Raw genomic sequence first — 8802 nt, 5'->3', positions numbered from 1 at the left:
AAATCCCATTTGAGTGAGAGTTCCTATAGGGAGAATGTTTTGTAGAGAGACACACCACTCAAGTTGAGGGTATTTGTCCTTGTAATGAACAAGAACATGCCATGTACATCATCGTCATTTGCAGAAATTAATGAAGCGACCTCAACTCTCTTGACATCGAGCCTAGAGACGTAACCCACACTGGGTGAACTCTGTTATCAACGTGTTGTGTTCTTATTTTTTGATCGTCATTATGTTTCCTCTTCTTTAAGCGTCCACATGTGGTTGTTTTCATACTTTTTTAAATGAAATTCTGCTAACATCACAGAAGTAAAAAGTCTGGGTTAATTCCGGTAGCTGAAGAGATCTAGATCAAGGCCATAAATTTCAACCCAGAGGTCGGATTGAGGTAAATTTCTTATCATCAGAAAGCTCTCGATGGGATGGATATGATGATGGTATCAATATTTATTTATGCATACTTTGTAAAAAGAGGACTTCTGTAACCCCATATTTATATAACAGATCTTGGAGGTCCGGTTAAATCAATAAGTAATACCTTCCACAGCTCGAGATAACACAAGGGGGTGGGAAGTAGTGTTACAATGCGGTATCAGAGTAAAGGTTCACCTCTAGACCTAAAGAGGATCATACACACATGCACATAGGATAAACATTTAATCTACTAGTATCATTACTATATACATGTGTGTTGATTTTAAGTTTAAACATGATATAATTGTTGATTTGATATATTGTGGATCTGTTAATCTACCCTCTAACCTATATACTAACCTAAGATTGATGTTTAGCCACTTTCAGATCAACATGCCTACTACAAGAATACCAAGGTTATCAATTTATATATATAATTTTTTAGGATTGATTTAATTGACATTTATGTTTGTGTGACAGTACATGAAAAGACTCAATTGAAAGAAAGAAATAAAGGAATGAGTAACAAAATGGTTTAGTATGGCACAAACAGGTCCCATTAGGATCAAGAAGAGGACACAATGGGGAAGAAGTCAGATGCAAGTTCTCTAGATTGGATGGACACTCTCAAGATCTTAAGAGCTAAGATGAGGAGTTGCAAGGAAGACAATAAAATATTGTTAGAGCATAAGAAAGGCAAGTAGAGGAAAATGCAATAATATTTCAAATCCTATTAGACCCGTAAAGGAAAAAATAACAAGATCTTGGTGCCAACTATCTAAGTAGGAAAAAATCCAAACCTAGCCCGTCAACAATATAAAAGCAAAAAATGGAGACCAATAGGGCATACAAAAACAAGTCAAGGAAAAGATATAGGAAAGTAGATGAAGACACTGTGAAAGAAGAATTTCCAATCATCACTCATGAAAGAGAATCAAACAACATAAACCAATCATTACATTTATACGACCATTCCATAACTTAAAAAAATTTGTATGTTGCATCTAAAAGCTTGGAAAACCTTATTTCATCAATTTCTTAACTTTCCCACACTGGTATGGCTGCCATATAATAACGATCATGGATGAAACAAAAGGAAACAATATTCAACCAACTTTATGTAGGTTCCATGACCTTTAAAGACCACTTCATAAGGTGCACGATAGCTTATTTTAAAGTCTTTTTTGTTATATCAAATGGATTTTACAAAATTTGATTTCATTTCCTATTTTGAGATAATATGTCATCAATTGAAGCCACACATGTCTATAAAGCTGCGTGACTACACACCCCTTGAGTTTCAGGAATGATTTTCTCACTCCAAAGATCATTAAAAAGAAATTATCTTATTTTAGTGGAAATATATATTCAATATATAAAATTGGTCTTCAACGGAATTTGATTTCATCACTTATAACAAAAGTTATCAACAAAGTTGCAGCAAGAGGTCTATTTCTAGCAAAAAAAGAAGAAGTTATGAGTCATCCAGAAACCCATGTTTATGGGTAAAACACAAAACATCTTCTCAAATATTACCATTTCCATCTTAGTTATGGGTCATCCACAAACACATGATTATGGATTAACCACATAAAATCCTTCTCTTCATTAGCACTTGGCACATTGTAATCATGATGTTTATGGGCCATCCACAAACCCATGGTTATGGGTTAACCAAACAAAATTATTCTCTTTATTGGCTCACAATATATTTTAATTATGATGGTACATTGAACATAATGGCATCCCCGTTTTGCAAGCATGAGTGAATGATGGGGACCATCATTTTCTAAGTGGAGAGGATTAATCTGAATCTTGGGGGCTTATAGTTGAAGTTCAGATGTATAAGTCATAAACCCATATTTTTATGTAAAAGGGGACTTGATATATATGTAATTGACAGAGTCAAACCTAGTTAAAGTTGACTCCATGAACAACACACATTATAAGAAGGCAATAGGAAGAGAGTTAAGGTTGGGAAGGAGAGGTCCTAAAATTGGCCTCATTGCATGTAATGGTTCTTCTTAATGGAACCGTTCTTCTCTAAGTCTATCTCTCTCTTTCTATTTTCATATTTTATATTTTTAATTATTTATTTATTTATCAATACTCATGTGATTACTTTCATGGAAGTTCTGTATGTTTTCTCTTCTCCTCTCTCGACATTTAATTCTTTTGAATCTTAGCCCCATAATATTCATATAATCTAGCATGGGTGGTTGAGAGGAATGATTGTTTTCCTTATTGCATGGATTTATTCTCACCAATAACATGTTAATATTTCCTTGAGCCCTATATAATCCATTTTACCTTGGGTAGTATCCTTGAATTTAAGGGAATTTTCGGAGGGTTTCCTAAGATACATATTCTAAAAAAATGTTAATTAGGTGTAACTTGGGTGGTTGAGAGGAGTGCTATCCTCACCACTCAAGATTACTTTTGCAAAGTGACATACTGAACTCATAATGAGTGTATTAATTTATCCTATATATCATCCTCAAAATGAGGGGAGTGCTCGATAGGTTTCCCTTGGATATGTATTTCACAAAAGAACATCTGAAGTCATGAAAAAATGAGTAATACAAACTAAACGTATATTCTAAATAAACCCAAAGTTTTGAACTATATAAATTCTCTTTTGAAAGTCAATATGATCTATGTTTCTTTATCTTTGGTTAAATAATTACATAGTAAGACAACATGTTTTGTTGGGGTTGAATTTGTGGATGTGTAACCGTTTCTTCCAATACTAATTAAGTGCTTTGATGAAAAGGGAAACATGCATGTGGTATTCATAATAAGTTCAAGATCTCAATATGTTGAGATCTCTAAATAGAAAATAGAATCATAATCTAATATGAATCTCATAATCTATAGGACAGGAAAAAATGAATTCTTTATCTGATTTGGGCTCTTCATTTCATAGTTTATATATATATATATATATATATATATATATATATATATATATATATATATATATGATTAGAAGGTATATGACTATTAGTGTCCATTACTAGCTAATGGGTGCAAACCTTGAATGCTCAAGATGAAGGAAAAGACTAAGGGAATGTTGACCCATATACTAACTCAAAGTGATTATAGAGTTATTTTCAATATAGAGATAAGGATTATGATAATGATAATGACGAAGATAATAAGACTCTTGTTGAAAGTTGAATGTGCCTCAAGTGTGTTTTATGAATGACCCTTATATTAATCTATTCATACCCCTTTTAGATACCATTCAATCAAAGATTGGGACATGTGATGGTAAAATTTGTCAATATTCAAGCCATGAGCATGACAAAGAGTTATAATATTTAGATACGAAGAGTGTCTATACCCGTTGCTTGCTTAGATGCACATAGAACTAAAGCATGAGAAAACGACACCTCTACTTACCAATAATAGAGTTTGTGGTTAAGTAATTGACCTAGTTCACGAGGGAAATAATGTGAAACAATGCCATAGTGATGAGGAATTAGACCACAAACTCTAGAAAAATAATCACATGAGGATTTTAAAAAGAGTGTAAATAAGGGTTCTCTCAAATTACTATGCTAGATTTAGTAAATAAAAAAACACTTGATAACAAGTTGTCTAAGATTACAACAACAGCAACAATAACAACAATAACAACATCCCTTACAAGATACTCCTAGCCAAAGTGAGGCTATACTCAATAAAATTGGAGGTATTAAAGATATTGATTTCATTCAAAGAGAAAATGGTGGCCATGGAAAATGATATGATTCTACTTAAATCAACCAAGATGAACTAAAACAATCAAAACCATGAGATTTACAATCATGAAGGAAATGGTTTGAAGAGTTGGGTATATAAGAAGACAAATCACGATAAGGTAATAGGGCATTGAAAAGTCATGTGCAAGATGTTACAAATATAGAGATAATGAAAGCATGCCAAATTAGAAAATAATGCTACATAGATAACTTCAACAAACATGAGGATACCAAAGTGAAACACCACTTGAAACTTAACATCACATGGAATGAAAAATAGGTAATAGCATAACTAAGGATGAGCTCACATAGGTTGAGATGTGAAACAAGGAGATATGAACAACCATAGTAACTATAGGGAAAGGTTATGTCATGTATGTGGAAATGGGGAGACAAAAAATAAACAGCACTTTCTCCACATTGTGCAATATATCATGAAAAAGGTAGAAGTCTAATTTATATATTAAAAATTGGGAATTAGTGTTTCAAAAAAATTTAGTGAAAAATATAACAAAATTAAAAAAAAATGATAATAAAACTAAAACATGGTTGACAACAAAATTAACAAGAAATATAGTTTTTCATGTTAAAAAGAAAACTAGAAAACTAGACTCAATTAAATATGCCAAAGTTCATGATATGGCCCTTCCACTTCATCACTAACTCTAATTATCATCATTTCTTACATTATTATCTTTGAAATTTACAATTAACACAAAAATGTAAGATCAAATTATCCCATATGTCTCTTGGGTCTCGTCAAACACCATGTTTATTATTAAATTACAGTGCACCAAATTTCACCTTCATATAATAAGTCAAAATATGAATTTGTGAAAAGAATATATTATATTGAACATTTTGAAAATGAACTTCGTTGTTGAAAAATAAATAAAACAACATAACCTCTTATTAATTTAGCTTTGAGAATCATAAACCATATTGAAATGGTTGCAAGAACAACGTACTTAAATAAATATCATAAATATTCATTACAACAATTATTTAAATAAATATCATAAATATTCATTACAACAATTATTTTTCTTTGAGGAATCTTGTGTGAAAAGATTCTCTTGTTTGAAATTTTGAAAGTCAAATATTAATATTTTAGAAATAAAACAACATAACCTTTTTCCTTTGAGGAATCTTGTGTGAAAAGGAATCTTGTTTGAAATTTTGGAAGTCAAATATCAATATTCTAGAAATAAAACAACATAACCTCTTATTGATTTAGCTTTGAGCATCATAAACCATATTGAAATGGTTGCAAGAACAACGTACTTAAATAAATATCATAAATATTCATTACAACAAATATTTTTCCTTCTGAGGAATCTTGTGTGAAAAGGAATCTTGTTTGAAATTTTGAAGTCAAATATTAATATTTTTAGTTTTTTTTTTTAAAGTTCCAAAAGTCACTTACAATATTTAGGTTTATGTAAATTTTGATCCTTTTGAGTCTTAAAAGTCACTTAGAATATTTAGGTATTTTTCCTTTGAGGAATCTTGTGTGAAAAAGAATCTTGTTTGAAAATTTGAAAGTCAAATATTAATATTTTTAGGTTTTTTTTTCATCCTTTTGAGTTCCAAAAGTCACTTAGAATATTTAGGTTTAGGTTAATTTTTGATTTTTTAGTCTTAAAAGTCACTTAGAATATAGGTATTTGAAATGAGAGGTTAATTTTTGATTTTTTGAGTTCTAAAAGTCATTTAGAATATTTAGTATCTAAAATGAGATACCTAAGTTTATATCATTATAAAATGTATGACAACAACATTAAAATTAAATTGATTGGTCTCTTTGTGGGATGATCAAGTAGTTGGCATAATAGGATGTTATCCCCTTTACTTGGTTTCAAATCCCATGAGCGGACATCTTTGGCCTGTTGTGATAAGGCTCAAGGAGTAGGCTACCCCACCCTTATGGAGTCTTGGCTCTTTCTATGTCATAAATTTTGGATATCTCTAGCTTATAAGATGTTGGATATACTCTTGGTGTTATAGTGGTAATGACTAGATTTAATCTTGGGCCTTGCCCAAATTACTCACAGAATATATATATATATAGATAGATATATATATATATATATATATAGAGAGAGAGAGAGAGAGAGAGAGAGAGAGAGAACCTCAATATTAATGGAAAAACAAACCTAAAATATATTTATAGGATGCACTAAGTTTTTTAACAAAATTATACATTTTTACGCCATAGTCTACTTCTTATAAGCTTTGGATCTTTTTTGAGGCATATTTTCCGATCGAATTTGTTTAGAATTAGGCAATGATTTGTTGCAATCATAAGTTTCGTTGTAAACTCCCCACGATGTGAAAACTTCATGAGATTTTCAAGGTGTTAAATCTATTTATATAGTCAAAAACTCAATTTAAATAACAAAATATTAAGATTTGACAAAAAATTATTTTGCCAAATTCCAACAAAAACTCTTAAATATAAAATAATAAACCATACCTATTTTTAATCCAATCATCTATTTTAATACTTATCTAAAACACGAACTAATTTAAAAAAAATTAAAATTATCACTTTAATTCAAATTATTACCTTTAAACTTTGCTCAAGCGAGAACATTGGTTCATATAAAAATCCAAGAAACGTGTCAAATTTGTTTAAAATATATAAAATTCATAGATGGATCCATTAAAGTTAGAAATGAGTTGTCATCTTAACCTTTTTCTTAATTTGTTTAAAATATATAAAATTCATAGATGGATCTATTGAAAGTGAGAAATGAGTTGTCACATTGACCTTTTTTTTAATGTGACTAAAAATTCATAGATCGATCGCTCTATAATAATTATGCTGGAGGGATCTTTAAGGGGATGATATATTCAAAAAGTTTTTGCCTCCATAATTGGTTGGATCATTGTTGTTGATTTTTGAAAATTGTTTTTTTTTTCAAATGTGTGTACTTGTTTATCTCACCTCGTAGTATCTATGTCTATGTGATTGTGATGGGATGGTCTATGGTCATGCAGAAAACCCACTAACAAAAGAAGGGGAGGTACTCCTATCTCATCACTGAAAGGGAAAAAGTTGGATGACATCTGGAAGGTTGTGAACGAATGCCACTTCTCTTTTTTTATTATTATTATTATATATCATCAACATTCAAAGGAATTATTTTGACATTCATGTAAAAGCTGAAAATGCCATCAATGGATTCATTATGAATAGAAAAAATGCCATCCATTCATGTAAAAGCTGAAATTGCCATCAATGGATTCATTATGAAAAGAAAAAATGCCATCAATGGATTCATTATCAATAGAATTTTTTTGGGAAAAGTTTATTATAGGAGTATTTATGGACCCATATCCTCACTTGGGCCAGCCAAGGAAAACAAGAGAATCAATCCCTTGCAAGTTTGGCATTACAACTTTAGTCTCTTAACAAAAACCTAATCTTTTAGCAATATATCATACGAGTCCTTAACTATTGCAGGCCCTTGCGAAGAGGATATTCTTGATATTTAGATGAGAAGGCGCAACATGATTAAATAATTACTCAAGAAAATGTTTGGCCAAATATCAAGCACATTGGTTTTAGTCCAATCCAAATATCCTATACAATTCAATGGGCACAATGCAAATGCAACTAGTGGTGTACAGTCTCAATTGTAAAGAAAGAATTTGTGCCAAACTTTAGTCTCTTAACAAAAACCTAATCTTTTAGCAATATATCATACGAGTCCTTAACTATTGCAGGCCCTTGCGAAGAGGATATTCTTGATATTTAGATGAGAAGCGCGCAACATGATTAAATAATTACTCAAGAAAATGTTTGGCCAAATATCAAGCACATTGGTTTTAGTCCAATCCAAATATCCTATACAACTCAATGTGCACAATGCAAATGCAACTAGTGGTGTACAGTCTCAATTGTAAAGAAAGAATTTGTGATTAGTGTAGTGATAGAAATTCACATACCCAAATCAGATATTTATGGTTATCAAGATTGGATGCAAGTTCATCTACTATTTTTAGCATGATTATATTGAGTTTTGAATGATAAGAGCCCATAGTTCTAGCATGACTTTATTGTTGTTTGAATGAAAAAGGTCTATAGTTTTTCCAATTTGAATGTATTAAATAATATGATTCTATTGAGTTTTGAATGATAAGAGCCCATAGTTCTAGCATGACTTTATTGTTGTTTGAATGACAAAGGTCTATAGTTTTTCCAATTTGAATGTATTAAATAATCACAACAAATTAATTGTCAGTGGTAAATAACGAAGTCTTAAAAATCATAATTAATTTATTTAATTTGAAAATTATAACTAATTTATTTATTTATTTATTTTTTTATAAAATTAAGACACCTTAAAATACTTGGCTAATCTATTGATATTAATAAATAGTTTTGATTTTTAAATTTAATTAAAATAGTATTCATAATAAAGAAACTTTATTATACTAAAATGATATAAGATTATATATATAATTAAATTTATTAATTAAAAAAATATTATACTAAAATAGTTCTTATAGGTGCAGTTCATTGATGATCTTGATATGAAGATATTGTGCAAATTTAAGATTCAAGATTCAAATTCCTTGATTTACTATGCACACCATGTGTGGAAACACATAAATTCACTTAAAAATTATAATG

Source organism: Pinus tabuliformis, chromosome Q, assembly GCF_031772625.1.
Source record: "Pinus tabuliformis cultivar Carrire ecotype Pingquan chromosome Q, CPIR1, whole genome shotgun sequence".
In the NCBI taxonomy this organism is placed as follows: domain Eukaryota; kingdom Viridiplantae; phylum Streptophyta; class Pinopsida; order Pinales; family Pinaceae; genus Pinus; species Pinus tabuliformis.
The sequence above is the reverse complement of the archived record's forward strand: the minus strand, read 5'-3'. Positions refer to the sequence as shown.